The sequence below is a fragment of the Schistocerca americana genome, chromosome 8 (genome assembly GCF_021461395.2).
Source record: "Schistocerca americana isolate TAMUIC-IGC-003095 chromosome 8, iqSchAmer2.1, whole genome shotgun sequence".
Classification (NCBI taxonomy): Eukaryota; Metazoa; Arthropoda; class Insecta; order Orthoptera; family Acrididae; genus Schistocerca; species Schistocerca americana.
The window spans coordinates 163,026,833-163,047,088 of NC_060126.1; positions in this window are offsets into that span (position 1 = coordinate 163,026,833).

Here is a 20,256-nt window from a genome sequence, read left to right on the forward strand (position 1 = left end):
TATTTTTAATTTTCAGTTTAAAGTAATATAACAATCACCACCACAATCAGACTTCACTATAAACATCAACTGCAGGCTCGATTCACCAGTGTTGAAATGGAAAAAATAAGTGTGCCCTCACTGAATTGTCTACTTCCAGCTAATTTACAGTCCAAGAATTTAACATAATAAACACCATTAGTGCAGGAATGTAATGTTTTATATTATGCTGCCCAAATAAAGAGGGAAAAGTGCATTTAACATTATTTTCTAAAAATGCAAATTACAGAAACAATGAAACCTTACATTACTGAGGCTTGAAGAAGGATACACATTTCTATTATTTTAACAAAAAAGTATCTTTCACAGACATTCATTATACAAAGATGAAATTGATTACCTGCTTAAAATATTTTGCTACACAGCCCCTTTGAATGACAAGAGACAGTATCTTACCATAGTACAGGGATGCACCATTCAACATCACTTCACTCAGGAGTTTGAAGAAGTGACATAAAAGTTACATAGACATTGTAAAAGGAACATAAAGTAGTTTTGTTGAAACAATTATTTTATTACAGAATAATAATTGTTCCCTGACAGAAATTCAGTAAATCACTATGGTTCCTATAGGGCTCATCACTCTTCATTGAATTCATGCTTGGCTATCATGAAGATCCAGCCTGTGCAGCACCTCATCCCTTTCTGTGCTGCATGCCTATCCCCCTTCCTTTTTTTCCTCCTCCCTTGGAGAACATGTCTGTGATGTTTTTGCAAATGTGTTGTGCATTTTCAGTAGCCGACATCACAACAGTTTCTCCACTGTCTTTTGTTCCTTTTTGTCTTTCTTCACTCCCCTTCTCCTATCCTTCCTCCGCTTCAGCATTTGAGGTTCCTCTTTTTTTTCTTCTTCCTACCTGCATGCTCCTGAAGGTAAGTCCACATGTCTGACACGTAATGGATGACAGGGTAACACAAAATTCCCAGCCCCAGGTCAACAGATATGGTTCGCATGTACCCCTTGGTACAGACCAGGACCAGGAAGAGCTGATTGCGTGAGCAGCTACTTACGCAAATTGCCAATTTGTCCCTCTGTCAGGTGTTCAGGAGGTGTGACCTGAGGTGTGAAAAATCTGATCAGTCACCTAAGACGGATGTGCCCCCCTCTGAGGAGGTGGGGGGGGGGGCCTCCAGTTGGAAAGAGAACCCCATTGGAGATGCAGGCAATCATGGGGGATTTTTCTCGCAATGAGCCAATCGTATTCTTCAGTCAACATCTACTAAACATAAACGGAATGATGTTCACAATTCAAAGACCCTCCCAGCTGCACCACAGTTCCTTCTGGTTTCACGTACTGAAGATGGTCAGTTCTTCGCCACTGTAAATCCATTCATTACTCAGAAAGGTGTTGACGCAGTGCCTTGTGAAATCCTGTTCTTGTTTACGCAATGGCACTTTGGTTTTGGAGACTATTTCTGATTCTAAACCACAACAACTGCTTGCGATTGCACTCCTCCACAGCTACCCTGTTCGTGTTAAGGACCATCAAACACTGAATTCGTCCCATGGTGTTATTTACACTAGCGTGCTCAATGGTCTGATCAGGGTGTCATTGCAGTCCATCAGGTGATGAAAAAGGTAGATGCATATTTAGTGCCCACAAGCCCCCTTTCCCTCTCTTTTGATAGAATGGTGCTAACGTCAAAGATTAAAGCGGGCTATGAAGTTATCACAGTCAGACCATACATTCCGAACCCGATTCGCTGCTACCAGTGTCATCGTTACCACCACACTTGCATGTGCTGTTGACACTTGGCCAAATGTGTAACCTGTGGTAGGGATGCTCATTTGATTGTCCGCCTCCTCCTCCCCATTGTATCAATTGCAATGACGATTGTGCAATCTTTTCCCGAGATTGTTCCATGTATTTTGATGAGCGGACCATCCAGGAGATCCAGATGAAGGAAAAAATGCCTTACATGGTTACTCGCAAGTTGTTGGCTAGTCGGAAAACCTGCATTCTACCATCTGGCACTTCCAGTACTGTTCTTGCTACAGCTCGCTCACGGAGGACATTGCCATGCAGACATGTGGTTGTACAATCGCCCAGTGTCATGGTAGTATCCCCTATCCTCCTCCAGCTGTCAACAAGCCACCAAACTTTTGCCTCATGGGGTGGAGCCACCTGCTACACAACTGGCAGCCTGGAAAGGACACAAGAAATAGTCCCATGAAGACTTCTTATGTCCTTCCAGCCAACAAACATCTGAGTCTTCCCCTGCCGACCAGAATGGCTCCAAGAAATCAAACAAAGGCAAATGGTCTTCTCTTTCACTGACTCGGTGATTCTCTTCAATGGTGACGTCAAGTGATACCCTCACGTGGCCAACTTCCATGTCGCTGGTGCACACCACCAACCATTTTCCTGCCCTGGAGTCTGCAGACTGACGGGGAATGCCGTTGCCTCTGTCGATATCGTGGAGCATAATCCTCCATCCTCAGCAGCCATCAAGGTGGCACCTCCATTTTTTTCCCTCCTCTCCTTTCCTTGTCATCAACTCGCCTTCAATGGAATGTTCATGGCCTTCAATCCCACAGAGGATATACGGCTGCTCCTGGAATCACAGCATCCATTTGTTCTCTGCCTCCAGGAACCAAAATTACGTCCTCAGGACTGCTTTGAGCTCTTGCATTTCTTTCCAGTCCACTTTGACCTTCCTCCTACCCCCCCCCCCCTCCCCCCTCCCCCCCCCCCTCCCCCCGCACCCTTCCGAGGAAGGCATTCCATCTCATGGGAGAGTCATGCTGCTCATCCTGGATTACATTCATAGTCAAACCATCTCCCTGACTACCTTGCTTCAACCTGTTGCAGTCCACACCTTCCTTCCTGGCTTCACCATTTCATTTTGTACTGTTTAGCTCCCCCCATCATTTGGTGCCACCAGGGCAGATTTCTCCAGCTTATTGGGCAAATCCTCACCCCTTTTTGCTGCTTGGTGACTTTAATGCGCCCTATCCCCTATGGGACTCTCCCAGAACCTGTCAGAGAGGTGTCCATTTGGGTGACCTCAATCACCTTAACCTCATCTACCTTAACACAGGAGCACCCACATTCCTTCCAGACACCACGAACACCTATTCCCATTCGGACCTCTCCTTCTGCACTGCCCAACTTTCCCATCGTCTAGAGTGGTCTGTTCTCTCGGACACATACTTGAGTGGCCATTTCCCAGGTGCTATCAGTTTCCTGACTCATACTCCACCTACATGCACACTAAAGTGGCAACTTTTTAAGGCTGACTGGAAGCTTTACTCCTCCTTGGCGACCTTTGATGAACAACATTTCCCCAGTTGTGAAGACCAGGTAGAATATCTCACAAACATTATCCTTACACTGCAGAACATTACATTCTTCGCACTTCCTCTTTACCTTACCTTGTCCCAGTCCCTTGGTGGACTGAGGCATGCCACACCACCATTCGCACGCGGAGATATTCTCTCCGTGTTTTTAACCATAATCCTACAATGGCAAACTGCATTTGCTATAAAGATTTGCATGCACGGTATCATCGCATTCTTCGGGATAGCGAAAAAGCTTGCTGAATTTCATTTACTAGTTCTTTTAACAGTTCCACTCCCTCTTCTGGCTAATCTGAGACGGCTCTCTGGGACCAAAGTCCATACCCAAATTTGTGTCCTGACCATATCAGATGTCATAGTGGACCCTACTGCTATCTCCAACACCTTGGGCCACTATTCCGTGGAGATTTCAAGCCCCACCCACTATAACTCTGTCGTCCTCCATTGGAAATGAGTGGAGGAAACTCGGGTGATACCATTCTCTTCTCAGAATCGTGAGTGCTACGATGCTGCCTTTACTATGAGGGAGCTAGATCATGCTCTCAGTGGATCCGGATCCTCCGCCCGAGGGCCTGATGACGTTCACATTCAGATGTTGCAGACCCTTTCTCTTTTGGGCAAGCACTTTCTCCGTCATACGTACAATCACATCTGGGCAGCAGACATTTTTCCTAGACAGTGGTGCGAAGCCACTGTCATATCCGTACCTAAAGCCGGTATGGACAAACATCTTCCTTCTAGGCATCGGTCCATTTCTCTCACCATCTGTGTTTGCAAGATGGTGGAATGTATGCTTCATGGCCAGCTAATATGGTGGCTGAACTCTTGCAATTTACTAGCCACTGCACAATGTGGATTTTGAGCACGCCTACAGATGACCATCTCGTCACTTTGTCAGTCCATGCTGTGAATGGTTTTGTGGAGGAGTTTGTATCCTCTGTGCACTCTACACGTGGGTCTTCTGTGGCCACATGCCTCATTTCCTACAGTAATCTTTAAAAGACTGAGTTTTGAAGGTGCATGTGGGCTTTGCCATGTTGGACACCTTTATCAAGGGAAATGGTGTACCTCAGGGTTCTTTCCTGAGCGTGATCCTCTTTGCTATTGCCATTAACTCGCTTGTGGCCTGTCTCCTGCCGGGTATCACCGGCTCCCTTTTCATTGACGATTTTGCCACATATTGCAGTTCTCCACAGACTTGTCTCCGTGAGTGGCGTCTCCGCATTGTCTCAATCGTCTTTACTCATGGATAACTGACAGCGGCTTTCGCTTTTCCACTGGCATCCCGTTTGTATGAATTTCTGGTGGCGCAATTGGTTTCTTCCACTGTCTTTAGATCTTGGGCTTGTTGCTCTTCTGTTCGTTGAAACTGCTAAATTCCTGGGGATCATACTCGATTGTAAACTTTCTTGGTCCTCCCACATGTCTTTCCTAGCCACCCGCTGTACGCGGTCCCTCATTGTCCTACACGTTCTCAGCATTACTTCCTGGAGGATCGGACCACCCTCCTCTGTTTGTACCAGTCCCTGGTCCATTCAAAACTAATCGACTATGCATCTGCACACCCATCCCTCTTATGCCGTCACAATGCTATTCACCATCGTGGCATCTGTTTGGCTACTGGTGCCTTTTACACTACCAGAAGCTACCAAACTACCTCTACCATGCCTCTGTGATTTTCTCCTCAGCAGATATGTGTGCCGTTTGTCTACCATGCCTGTCCACCCATCCTATGCCTCCTTCTTCAATGACTCCTTTGATCGCTAGTATGGGGCACATGCCTCATCTGTTACCTCCTGGAGTTCACTTTAGGCTTTCACTTTGGCAGCTTAAATTCACGCTACCTGCCACTTTCCCAGTGAGTGTGAACCCTTCATCACCTTTGCTTCGTGCAGCAGCCCATGTTCACCTTGGCCTTCATTTGCTTCTTAAGGTCACTACTCCAGCCTCACTCTATTGCTGTAAATTTCTCGACCTTCACATGGAACTTTGCAATAGGACCTTTGTGTACACTTTTGGACTGACTGACTGGTGTAGGGTGAGTCTTTGTCATTGGCACCGACGTTTTATGGTATCAGTTTCATGAACACTGCTCAGCTTTTACAGCAGAGCACTTCTCTCTGTAGCAGGTCATGCAGTACATCTGGCAACACAGGCTTTTCTATTGCATCATCTGCTCTGACTCTCACAGTGCCATTCAGAACCTCTGCGTACTGTACACCGTCATCCCTTAGTGCAACGAGTCCAGGAAAGCTGTCACTTGCTCACTCTCGATGGAGGCACTGTGTTTGGGCACTATCTTTTTAGCTATTGCCATTTGTTAAGTGGTGCTCACCCACCACTTTGTGCTCATTGCCCTCAACGTATGACAGTTCCGCATTTCCTGACAGAATGCCCTTTGTTTAAGCACTTACATTCCAGTGTTTGCCATTGAGTTATTGGCCTTTTTAGTGAATAACAGACTGTTGACCATGCTTTATTTTTAATCCATTGTAGCAGTATGGCGAAGGACGTTTAATCTTTGCTGCAGGAACTCTGCCGTCTCTGTGGAGAATTTTGTGGACCTTTCTCCAAGGGAAAGTCCGTGTCTTTAGCTCTCTTTCCTTCCGCTGATAGGTTCTTTTCATCATGATGGTGTAAGATTTTGACACGAGCTCTCAGTTGTTATTGCACCCAAATAACAAAGGGGAAAAAAAATCAGTATCGTAAGGAATGTTCTCTTTATCATGACATTCATTCCAGTGATTCTGAGCTACAGATTTGATAAAATTTTACAGTAGAATACCAGGTGTCGTAATGTAGCATTTAGGGTTTAAAATATAGATCTAGTTCTATGTTCAGTAATGTATTAAAGTAAATTTGCCGCCCCCTACTCCCATTTGGCCGCAACCATCAGGAGAACAGAAAAAACTGTGATGGGCCCTTCAGACCTTAACACTTTATATGATTAAAAACTGCCCAAGTAATTGCAAAAATAAATTCACATTCATTTAAAATTCAGTATGAAATACAGTATAAATGATGAATCTTCTAGTCATCGTTCTTGGCAAGTTAACTTAGCAAAATATAATGCTCAGAAAAGTAACATATGTTTACAATTTACTGCCTGTGCAATTTATACGCATTTGAACATTTTTTGTATTATAAAGTCAACATAGATGTATAAGACTTTAGATATTGTCATCGTTTTTTAGTTTGTTTATTGACACAGATAGCATGGTTTAAGTGACACACAACGTGCAGTTTAAATATAGCAAGGAAATTATTTTAGTTAATATTTTATGACTATAGATATCAGAAGTTAGAAGATCATGGATTTTTCTGGTTGTTAGATGATTCAGCTGACAAATGTGAGGTAAGATTGACCCAAGGACGGGATGTAGACAACAGTTATTGGCAGCACGAGGGCATGTAATGAACAAGATCTGGACAGTGGGGTTGATGACCAGAATGCCTCAGGGTAGTTTGGTTGCCTCTCAAGAAGGCATCATGTACTATCTTAATCAGGTTACATGTAACAATTGTACAGAAGAATAAGAATTACATAATGAACAAGTCAACATAAGGTGTGCTAAAGGAATTAATTAAATTAACACACAATCTTTCACATAAGTAAGAATAACAGAGAATCACTTCAGTACATGAAATGGCTCTGTGTTTAGCTCAGGGGGACATTTTATATCTCATTTTTAGAGGCCTGCTTGAACTTCCATTGGATTCAGACTTAAATTGTTTATTGCTTTGAATAATGAGCAGATGAGGTCAATAGCAGTCTTATAAATTTAATGTCCAAGTATGAACTGGGAAATCTTTCTTGTGGGCAAATTTTTCTCTATATTTACTGTACAGTTAGTCAATGGTAGCGCGCATAATATTCCATGTCAACTATCGAGTTTTACTGGAAGGAGATTGGATTGTTGGCTACTCCACACCAAAGTACTATTGTCGTTCTTGGTTCACCACTGTTACTTAGTGAGTGCTAGTGCAAATAAAACTTTCTCACCACATTCGGAGAGGATTCTAATCCACACAGCACAAGTGTGAAGACAATTTGGTGATCTCGATTCAAAGTGCATAATTTTTTGCATGGTGTAATGGTCTGGTTGCCTATTTCAACACATGCTACCAGTGCCTTACAAAATTTCAAGAACAGTTCGCTGTATCACAGTCATTCGACACTTATTACTGACAAACTTTGTATTAATGTTGCCCCCAAGGAACGCAGTATTCCGGTGCGACAGAGTACAAGCAAAGTATTCGGATGAGATTCTGAAAAACTATACATTGGGTAAAAATAGTGGTAAGACAAGTTCGTAAGCTCAAAGGGGGACATCAAATGATACTACACGTGACCTCCAGCCCCCACCCCCTTGGGTGGGACGGGCGGGCAACTTTTAAATCTTAAATGGAAACCTCCATTTTTATTGCAGATTTGGATTCTACATAAAAAAAGTAATCAAGTTTTGTCTGAAACATTTCTTTTAAACCAATGACAGATGGTGCTGAAATCGAGAAAAAGTAAAATTGGGGAAGAATTCAGATATATGTAGAATGATCCAAGAAAGACCCATCAAATCGATACAAAGTGTGCACCAATTCTTTCATTACGCTACATTAAGATTTTTTTACAAAATGTATCCTACCCGCCACAGTTTTTGATGGAGGGAGGTGGAATGGTATTAAAATCTTGTTAGGGGACTCTTCACAATTGCATTACTCACCCGACTGTGGCGCTACCATGGCCAAACTGCGAACTGTGGCTCATTATGAAGGTCAGTGCAACGCGATCAGATGTCACTTTGCTTTCAGATTGTGAACCGTAAACATCAACTCACAAAAGTAAATTATTCTTTAGCAAAACATGGCTCACTATCCTCCTACAGAGATTGTTGGTATGATATTAATTTTAGGTGAATGCCATAACAATTATGCTGCAGCCGTGCAATTGTATGTTGATTGTGTCCCAAACAGACAACATCCAAGCGAAAACATTATTCGAAATTGCGCTCAACGAGCTTGAAATCGATACATGCACCGTCCACCTCGTCATCGCGAATACATTGAAAATGACGCTCGTACCCTCACCGTTCTCACCTGTGTTCACCTGGATCCCAAAATTAGTAGTCCTTCAATTCAGAGACAAACTGGAATACCGTTTTGAGGATTTTGAAGGCACATAAATATCATGCGTATCATATCACACTGACAGGTATTAATGCCGAAAGATGTGCATATACGCGTGCATTTCTAACAAAGGGCCTTGGAAATGATACGAGGTGACAATGATCTTTTTAGATATGTTATGTTCACCGATGAAGCCACATTAAAAAACAAGGGCGAATTAAATTGTCATGATTGGTCCCCTGTCAATCCACACTGGCACAGACCCATTGATAATCAACACAAATGGTCGTTAATCATCTGGTGTGGAATTTTAAACGGTTACATGTTAGGACCGTATTTTTTTTACTGAAATGTTAGTGTGGAATCTTATTTACAACTTCTCCGCGATGATTTGTTGGAGCTAATAGATGTCGATTTAGAAACTAGGCAAAGAATGTGGTTCCAACAGGATGGTGCAGCTCGCCATTATGCTTAAAATGTGCAGAATGTTCTAAGTTTATGGTATCCTGGTCAGTGGATAGGACGCAGCAGACCAATTCAGTGGCCTCCATGTTCACCAGACCTGACATCTCGTTACTTTTTTTCTTGTGGGGTTATTTAAAAAATATTGTTTATGAAAGCCAGACCACAACCCAAAACAATATGGAGCAATGCATTCGAAGAGCGTGTGCAGCCGTACCATGGGATGTGCTGCTCAAAATTGTGGACAACTTTAGCAGATGATTGACTTTGTGCACTGAAGCAAATGGGGATAATTTTGAACAATTTATTCATGGCTAATTTCATTAATTAAGCACCCCAAATTGTGAAAGGCAAGGCAACTCAACACTAATGAAGCACCCCATGGGAACATCATTCTACTACGTCCATGTCGTCGTTCCTGTGTAACGCTAAAAGTAGGATAAGTACATTTTGTACAAAAATAAGCTTAATTTGGTGTAACGAAAGAACTGGTGCACGTTTTTTATCGATTTGATGCGTCTTTCTCAGATAATTCTAAGTAAATCAGAGTTCTTCCCCAATTTTACTTTTTCTCGATTTCAGCACAATCTGTCAATAGTTTAAAAAAATGTTTCAGACAAAACTTCATTACTTTTTTATGGAGAATCCAAATCTGCAATAAAAAAATGGGGGTTTCCATACATTTAAAAGGTGCCCCTCCGCCCCACCCAACTATTTTAGATGTCGATTTATAAACTCAAATGGCAGACTCTGCAAGAGAGGCGCTCTGCATCGCGGTGTAGCTTGCTGTCCAGGTTTCGAGAGGGTGCGTTTTTGGATGAGGTATCGAATATATTGCTTCCCCCTACTTATACCTCCTGAGGAGATCACGAATGTAAAATTAGAGAAATTCGAGCGCGCACGGAGGCTTTCCAGCAGTCGTTCTTCCCGCGAACCTTATGCGACTGGAACAGGAAAGGGAAGTGCCCTCCGCCACACACTGTTTGGTGGCTTGCGGAGTGTAAATGTAGATGTAGAAAGCATTTGCTACTACAATGTCCTTTCCACAGATATGTACTGTTTAAAAATTGTATTCATGTAAGAGTTGGAATCTACATGCCAGGTGTGCATTAAGCAGTTCACACATCATAAGAAAGCTTAGTTTGGTGATCACAGAAAAGTTCAATATGTTTGCCATAAATATAGCAATTAATCATTTAAATGCCCAAACTAAGCCAGGATTTCTAATTCTGTGGCAGAATAGGCCCATTCATGTTCAGAGAGTGTAATAGTAGCAAAACTTATTATATGAGTATCACAATTACTATTTTCTTCATGAAATTGAAAGCAACACTTAGAAAGAGCCATCATTGACAATACAGATTCTTTTTTTTACGTGTCAGGGTGATACAAAATTTCAGAATTCACTAGTGTTTGTGAGATTGCCTCAGAGTCCACCTGAAAGTTTTTTTGACCAGCTCCATTGTCGGTTTTTCTTCAGTAAACTTAATAGTGCTTTATTTTTAAGAAGTTGATCAAGCAGAAAGCATATAAAAATGAACATAATTGCAGGAATGCTTTCAGCTGTTTCGTATTTCTTGGAATCGGACAATTCTTTATTGTCCAAATGTTATTTAGATACAATCTTATACCTGTGGAAGAGATCATGTGGCCCATAAATATGATTTTGTCTCTCCTGAACTTTGATTTTTGGAGATTTGCAGCATTTACTGCATTTGAAAATTTTTAATGTCCTCACAAGTAAATCCATACATTCTTCCCAAGGAGGAGTAATTATTAACATGTCACCTACATGTAAGCTGCTTAGTCCAATAGGTCAGGTCCTAATTCAAGGTCTAATGCAGAGATACACTTAAACTTACAATTACTCCCAAAGTTGACACACAAAATTTCTAGCTTTTTCCTGGAAATATGAATGCCTTGCGAGGGTCTAGATCAGTGCTTGTAAGGATCTTAACACCATGAAAATTTTATAGTTGTTCGTCTAAATTTTTTAGTTCAACACAGGCATTACCACTGGGCTTGGGTACTGCTAATAAAAGGTTGCAACAAGGTGAAAGTGATGTTCTATAATTTTCCATTGTAAGAACTGTTATATCTCTATGGTAACCACCTCTCATTGTGTTCATGGGATGGAGTATGAGGCTTGGCAGCAGATTTTGAGTAGAAATACTTCTGTATGATATTGATAAGTACTTCCAATACCATGCTTGTTATTAAAAACATGTATATACTTCAGTACTAATTCTTTTAGTTTGGCCTGCTGTTGTGTGTCAAGTTAAATATTCAACTGCTATCTCATTTACGTGATCTTCATTCTTCACAGTACCACAGTGAGGTGGTTAACTACTAGTTTGTGAAGCTTTCATCTCAGCAAACTTCACTGTTGAGCTTCGGCAATATTTAGAATGTTCAGCTTTTGCCTTTATGAAACCTACATCTTCATCATCAATAGTCAGATAGCACTTGCCCAAGGGAAGTCTAGTTTTACATCCTTCTCCATCAGAAACACTGTGCCAAAAATGCGTTTGACCATTAATCCATTTACGACTAGGAACGTGTAGCAGTTCTGCCTGCTTTTATTCTTCTTTTTGTTGTCCTCAGTGTCGATGTGCTGGCTGAAAAACTAGGGGGTGTCTACAGTACACTGTTGCGTTTCACAGTCTTTTACTTTCACTTTTCACAACCTCCATATACACATTTATATTTGGCCCGTGCAATATTGTTTATCTTTCGATAAGCCTCTTTAATAGGTTGCAGGCGGACATCCGCATACTGCTACAATAGTTTCCTGTTGAACATCTACGAGCAACAAAACTTCACCACAAAGTTCACAGTTCTTGAAGAATAATCAGGTACGTATGGAGCAGATACTCATTGGTTTTACGCACGGCCTATTGGTGTAACACTTATTTCACTGTTAAGTTGATGAATTTTTGTCATTCTAACCAACATAGGTTCCTCATCTGAAACTCGGCCGTGGGCTGACTGTCTCAGGACCAAACATCGGACCCTTATATATCCTCACAATAATAGGTACTGAAACTATACATTGTTTGAAGTTAAAGTTACAGAAATTACAATTAAAAATTAACTCATTAAATTAACGGAATACATCAAAAAATTGATTCTTTTTAACAGTTCCTTCCGCTGCAAGGGTGAAGCCAAATTATTTTTTTAAATCATGAAACTAACAAATATAGTTAGGTAAACAAAACTATTAATTACTTTGGAATTAATCAACGTCTGGCTTTGCTAACATGTTTTTGAGTAGAACCAGATAAATACTTTAAGAATGCTATTAGTTGTTCCTCCAAATGTTTATAACTAGTACAGGATTTATATTTGTTTATACGTCAACAATAGAATTTAAGTTACGAAACAATTACTGATTTCACCCTATAACAAAAGATACTAACTAGGAATAGTCATAATAAATTAAAAAATCAATTACATACATAAAACTACCATCTGGTGAGCAAAATGTATGAGACAGGCGAAATACCCTCAGACTTCAAGAATAATATAATAATTCCAATCCCAAAGAAAGCAAGTGTTGACAGATGTGAAAATTACCGAACTATCAGTTTAATAAGTCACGGCTGCAAAATACTAACGCGAATTCCTTACAGACGAATGAAAAAACTGGTAGAAGCCAGCCTCGGGGAAGATCAGTTTGGATTCTGTAGAAATATGGGAACATGTGAGGCAGTACTGACCCTACGACTTATTTTAGAAGCTAGATTAAGAAAAGGCAAACCTATGTTTCTAGCATTTGTAGACTTAGAGAAAGCTTTTGACAATGTTGACTGGAATACTCTCTTTCAAATTCTGAAGGTGGCAGGTGTAAAATGCAGGGAGCGAAAGGCTATTTACAATTTGTACAGAAACCAGATGGCAGTTATAAGAGTCGAGGGACATGAAAGGGAAGCAGTGGTTGGGAAGGGAGTGAGACAGGGTTGTAGCCTCTCCCTGATGTTGTTCAATCTGTATATTGAGCAAGCAGTAAAAGAAACAAAAGAAAAATTTGGAGTAGGTATTAAAATCCATGGAGAAGAAATAAAAACTTTAAGGTTCGCCGATGACATTGTAATTCTGTCAGAGACAGCAAAGGACTTGAAAGAGCAGTTGAATGGAATGGACAGTGTCTTGAAAGGAGGATATAAGATGAACACCAACAAAAGCAAAACGAGGATAATGGAATGTAGTCGAATAAAGTCGGGTGATGCTGAAGGAATTAGATTGGGAAATGAGATACTTAAAGTAGTAAAGGAGTTTTGCTATTTGGGGAGCAAAATAACTGATGATGGTTGAAGTAGAGAGGATATAAAATGTAGACTGGCAATGGCAAAGAAAGCGTTTCTGAAGAAGAGAAATTTGTTAACATCGAGTATAGATTTAAGTGTCAGGAAGTCATTTCTGAAAGTATATGTATGGAGTGTAGCCATGTATGGAAGTGAAACATGGACGATAAATAGTTTAGACAAGAAGAGAATAGAAGCTTTCGAAATGTGGTGCTACAGAAGAATGCTGAAGATTAGATGGGTAGATCACATACCTAATGAGGAAGTATTGAATAGGATTGGTGAGAAGAGGATTTTGTGGCACAACTTGACTAGAAGAAGGGATCGGTTGGTAGGACATGTTCTGAGGCATCAAGGAATCACCAATTTAGTAGTGGAGGGCAGAGTGGAGGGTAAAAATTATAGAGGGAGACCAAGAGATGAATACACTAAGCAGATTCAGAAGGACGTAGGCTGCAGTACGTACTGGGAGATGAAGCTTGCACAGGATAGAGTAGCATGGAGAGCTGCATCAAACCAGTCTCAGGACTGAAGACCACAACAACAACAACAACATAAAACTAAGCACAAAATTAGATCTGATGTTACATTCTTTTAAACTGAGGGCCAACCTTTCCCTTTTATGAAAATCCAGATTATACTCAAGTATGTTAATGGTAATTAGTTAAAAGGGAAAAAACGAATTTAAGGAGGCAGATGGCAAAACTAGAGGGGAAGAAAAAATGTCCCAGCTTTCTTCGTCGCAAAGGGGCAGACTATGGCTTCATTTCCTATGACTACCCCAACCTGCATCTGTGCTTTGATGTGTCGTGAACTGACACCGAATGCTGCAATAATTCTGCGGTTTTGTACTGTATATGTAGGTACCCAACCTCAGTAATTTATTAAATAGACTCACTGATATCACATTTACAATAGCACCTGGTTAGTATCTAACTTACCCGTAATGTCTGTGTCTTCATTATATTGTAACAGGTTCACTGAATTGTGTTTTGTGCTCCCACTCCATCTCACAATTGTAATTGGATGGCATAATTTGGTCTAGTTTGCTGATAGAGTCATGATCATGTGGGATTCTTCCATCACATCAATAATATTGATTGTTGGAATCTGTGTTTGCCAGTTTGTGCCAACAGCACAGTTTTGTGCTGGACCACTGCTGCTCAGTGTTGTTGTTGTTGTCTTCAGTCCTGAGACAACAACAACAACACTGAGCAGCAGTGGTCCAGCACAAAACTGTGCTGTTGGCACAAGCTGGCAAACACAGATTCCAACAATCAATATTATAGATTATTGCTGCTTAGTACCATTTACGTTTAACTGTATATGGTTTCCTGTGTTGGAATTCCACTGATTATCATTGTTTTGATGCCTTTAACCTCTCTGTTACTACAGTATTCAGTGTTACCTATTATCTGCTCTTCTTCTTTTGTTTGACTTCAGCAGACTCCAGTTAGCATGCAGAGTATTGTGTAGCGAAGGTACCACCAGCTGTGTCACCAAGTTAATGTGACAGTCTTTCAGTATGCTATGATTGCAGAACTGTGCGCATGGTGAGATGGACTGGCCTGTGCTATCATTATTATTGTCATTATTTACCTTTGAATCCTCGTGTATTAAATGAATAGAATCCAGCATGGACATGGAGTATTCTAAGTTTATCTCTGAAACATGGGCTCGTTTTATTTAAATGCTTTTTTAAGTATTTTCAAACACTGCCTTGTTTACTGTGGACTGCCTCTGGGTTGAATGCTTCTTTATGGAGTTTTCCTGTAAGCAATTTGAGCAATACTTTGACAAAGAACACTTTCACAAGTTGCTCATAGGTCTGGCAGGTTCCAGCTGTTTCAGTTGCTCAAAGATGCCCACCCCATGGATAAAACCAGTAGTGTAATGTATTTTCTGTTGATGTGGCCATGATCTAGGCAATACTCGCATAAAATATTGTATGAACATTACAGGATAATGGTTTTTTTGTATCTGGTGTGAGAACTTGGAACTGTTGGTGCTTCAATAAACTTTCTTCTACTCCAAAACTGTTCATAAAAAAGAATCTGCACCCACCCATACAATATATAGTTAGGTGGCAGACCAGCATTATCTATTTCATCTTTATGCATACAGTGGTGTGGTACCAGACTATCACAGTCACCACTTGCCCTAGTACAAGATGGCGGTATGTTGTGTATCGTTTCTTGACAGCAAACAACTCCTACTGCATCTGAGAAGTGACATTATTATACCATTCAGGCAAATCTTTAGTTTACTATTTTAAAAAATCAGATAACTGCAGCCAAAATTCAACATGGTGAATAAAAGAAACAGAGACTAATTGCATAATAGGTATGAAACAAAGCATAGAACTACAGATACAGAGATATTGACTGAAAAGCATTTGGTTGTCAAGAGAGCAATGTTTGAAGCCTTTAATGGCTACTGTGGCAGGGTATTGTCAACTGATATTTCTCAAAACCCAAAGACAATCTGGTAATATGTAAAGGCTGTCAGTGACATCAAAGTTAGTGCCCAGTCCCTAACAAATGATACAGGAACTGAAGCTGAGGGTAGCAAAGGAAAAAACAAATGCTCAACTCTGAGTGGTACCAAAAGCACCCTCCGCCACACACCATGAGGCAGCTTGTGGAGTATGATGTAGATGTTTTCAAATGATACTTTACAAAAGAAAATCCAAGAGACTTGCCCCAATTTAATCCTTGTGCCACTGAAAACTTGAGTGAAATCATTATTAGTGTCAGTGGTGTTGAAAAGTAGCTGAAATGGTTAAAACTGAACAAAGCTTCAGGACCCAAAGAATTCCTGTCAGATTCTGTACTGAATTCCTGGCCAAGTTAGCCCCTCTTCTAGTTAGTTCCTTCAAATAAAGAACTGTGCACAGTAGTTGGAAGAAAGCACAGGTCACACCTGTCTACAAGAAGGGTATTAGAAGTGATACACAAAAATTGCTGTCCACGATCCCTGATATCAACTTATTGTAGAATCTTAGAACATATTCTGAGCTGAAACATAATGAGGTATCTTGAACAGAAGGATCTCCTCAATCTCAACCAGCATGGATTTCGAAAACATCGATTGCGCAAGACCCAACTCGCACTTTTCTCACATGAGGTGCTGAAAGCCTTGGATCCAGGTGTAATGTCTCTTGCAGCGGTCTCTCCGCGATATTTTCAGAAATTTTATAAATTATATAACTCAGTACGTATCTCGAAATATCTCTTCTTATCTTACCGATTCCTAAACTTTAATATATGATGATTATCAATGCAAAGTAGTTTCAAGCCCTATTATTCCTTTGAGCGTCCATTTACTCCATGGAGTAGCTTCTCTGCTATCTATGTTTTCTCTTATGAAAAGAATGGGAGAGCTGGCGGGTTAGCCGTGAAAGGAGGAGGATGTATATGTATGTATTGTTGAGCTAGTCGCCATCTTGATGAGATTCTGTATGAGAAGGAACTTAATACATGAACTAAAGTAAGTGTGTTCGCGTATTATTTAACTGATTATTATTGACAGCGTCTGCTTACTACGCTGTGTTGCATAGGATCAGTGGGGAACGTCTGATTTACACTGGATGAACCTGCAGTTTTGTATGCTCAAGATATCCAGTTACTTCAAATAAATAGGATAACACGGTCTTACCAGCAGATCTTCGGTCTTCCCCATGTGATCACCGAAAGTTAATAATTATTACAAATGTTTTCAGGAGATCGACTGACAATTTTCGTCACACCGAGACTTCGAAATTGCTTCACTGCCTTATGGAATTTAAGTTAAGTTCAGTTTAATCAGGATAGAACAGTATTTAACTGTGTGAATGTGATAAGCCTGCTTTGTGAATGAAAATTCCCTTAATATATGCATGTTTTTTACTATCCTGATCAGTGAAGCTAAATCAGGCCGGTGTGAGAGAGGTTTTCAAATTTTAGATCCCACAAAAAATATTAAAGTGGCACTTGGGTAAATGCAGTATTTCTTTATTTCCAAAAAGCATTTGACTCAGTACCACATCTACACTTATTGTCAAAAGTTTGTATGGGGCACTACGTGAACTTTGTGACTGGATTGAGGACTTTTTGGATGGGAGGAGAGTCATCGTCGGATGTAGAAGTAACTTCAGGTGTACCCCAGGCAAGTGAATTGGGACTCATGCTGTTCATGTTGTATATCAGCAACCTTGTGGACAACATTAACAGTAGCCTCAGACTTTTTGTAGATGATGCAACTATCTACAATGAGGCACATCTGAAAAGAAGCTGCATTAACATTCAATCAGATCTTGATAAGCTTTCAAAGTGGCAACTGCTTTAAATGTTCAGAAATGTAAAACTGTGCACTTCACAGAATGAAAAAAAAGTAGTACCCCATGACTATAATATCAGTGAGTCACAGATGGAATCCATGAACTCGTACAAAAACCTCGATCTAACACTTTATAGGGATATGAAATGGAATGATCACATAGGCTCAGTCTTTGTTAAAGCAGGAAAGCAGGTAGTATGCTGCAGTTCATATGTAGAATACTGGGGAAGTGCAATCAGTCTACAAAGGAGATTGGTTACAAATCACTTGGGCGACCCATTCTAGAATATCGCTCTAGTGCATGGGACCTGTACCAAATAAGACTAACAGGGGATATTAAACATATACAGAGAAGGACAGCATGAAGGTCACAGATTTGTTTGACCCACGGGAGAGTGTTAGCAAGATGATGAAGAAACTGAACTGGCAGACTCTTGAATACAGGTGTGGATTACTCTCAGAAAGCCTACTAACCAAGTTTTAAGAACAGGCTTTAAATGAAGGCTATAGGAATGCACTACAATCCCCTATGATCACTCACATAGGGATTGTGAGGAAAAGATTAAGAATAACAGCACACACAGAAGCATTCAAACCATCATTCTTCCTGCATTCCATACATGAATAGACTGGGAAGAGACCCTAATAACTGGTCCAATGGGATGTACTGTTTCCTATACACTTCAGGGCGGTTTGCAGAGTGCAGGTGCAGGTGTAGATGTAGACTGCAATCTGGGGATGTTCATTTTTCTCAGTGTCTCCACCCTTGGATATAACCATCATAATGCTATAAGTAGCACTGGGACTTGCTGAAAAGGAAAAATGGTGCACTCCTGCTACCCGTGTTGCCATTGTGTGCATTACTGTCAGTGCACATCACTGCTGCTATTTTCAGGGAAGCTGTAACAATTCATCAACAATATCTGTGGTGTTCCATATTTCATAACACAGCCTGTGTTGTTACTTGTCTTGATGCAAACAAGCCTATTTCTGGACTCAAAATATGTGATACTACTGTACAAACATGCACAGCCTGAATCAACAATATGTCTGCTAGTTGTGCAAGGCCACTGAGACCCTTCAAAGTGTTGAGTATGGCCTCCCCGAATCCATCAATTCTATATTTTCATGATATTTGCGAGGTCCTGACCAGTATGAGCAGCAATCGTGGAACAATAAACATAGTCTTGAGTGTCTATGATGCTGTCACTCTCAAATTCTTACATGAGCTGGTAGACACTCATAAGAAATCTAACATTCTCTTAAAAAACAATTTCTGTAATTTTTTCTTTTCTTATGAAGTGATTTTACTTTCACAATTTTTAAGCAGTCTGGAAATATGCCAGTAGGGTAGAACAAATTTTTAAGTCAGTTGTTCAAATATTATGTGTGCATATTTTAAAAAATAAAGTCTTATTACATTATCTAATGCTGCAGACTGTTAAAGTTTGTACCTTCTGCCTGTCCTTTAATTTTTCTATATGAAGATTAGAAATTCATCCTTTTTATTAATAAAGTTTATGATGGAAAATATTAAAATAAGTGTTCATGAATTCTGCTTTTATTAGACTGTGTGCTAAAAAATCTTGCACAGTCTGTTATTAAAAAGTAAAATATACCCATTACGCTACAAAAAAAAGCATTACAGGACTAAAGGAAAATAGTATGAAATATTATTCAACAAGAAACAAATACCAACAGCAAAGCAAATTAAATATTGGCCGACAAATTAAATAATTCATTCCTTGCAGTAGCAGCAAACTTCCCTCCTCCTAATAAACAACCAAATCAAATGCATTAGATTGACTTCAGTGAAACTTTATGCATCACAAACAGACATCAGTTTAATAATTACAGCCATTAAGGAGGTCACAAATTTCATCAGGCCATTAAAATGTAGTAATTCAGCTGGTTATGAAGGTGTTCCCAGCAGAATATGAAAATCTTGTCTAACTTGGTAGGAATATCTTTAAGCTATCTTTGTACAGTCAATGATAGAGAACAGATTTTCTGACAGACATAAATATTATAGAAAAACTCAGATATGAAAAACTGGAAATGAGAAAACAACGTCTACTTACAGACCCATTTTACTCCTACTGACCTCCTCAAGAGATTTTGAAAGAATTATCTGGATAGAATACTGACTCATTTTTCCAAGCACAGCCTATTAGTTTGGCTTTTGTAAAGGATTTTCCACAGAACCAGAGGTTTCAGAGAGAGCATTAGGGAACAGTTGTCAAGAACAGGGGAAATATAGTAGAAGAAGAATGGGTAGCTTTGAGAGACGAAACAGTGAAGGCAGCAGAGGATGAAGTACATAAAAAGACGAGAGCTAGTAGAAATCCTTGAGTAACAGAAGAGAGATAGAATTTAATTGATGAAAGGAGAAAATATAAAAATGCAGTAAATGAAGCAGGGGAAAAGGAATACAAACGTCTCAAAAATGAGATCGACAGGAAGTGCAAAATGCCTAAGCAGGGATGGCTAGAAGACAAATGTAAGGGTGTAGAAACATATATCTCTAGGGGCGCCAACAAAAAAATTAAAGACACCTTTGGGGAAAAGAGAAGCAGCTGTATGAATCTCAAGAGCTCAGATGGAAAACCAGTGCTAAGCAAAGAAGGGAAACCGGAAAGTTGGAAGGAGTATATAGAGGGTCTATAAAAGAGTGATGTACTTGAAGGCAATATTATGGAAATGGAAGAG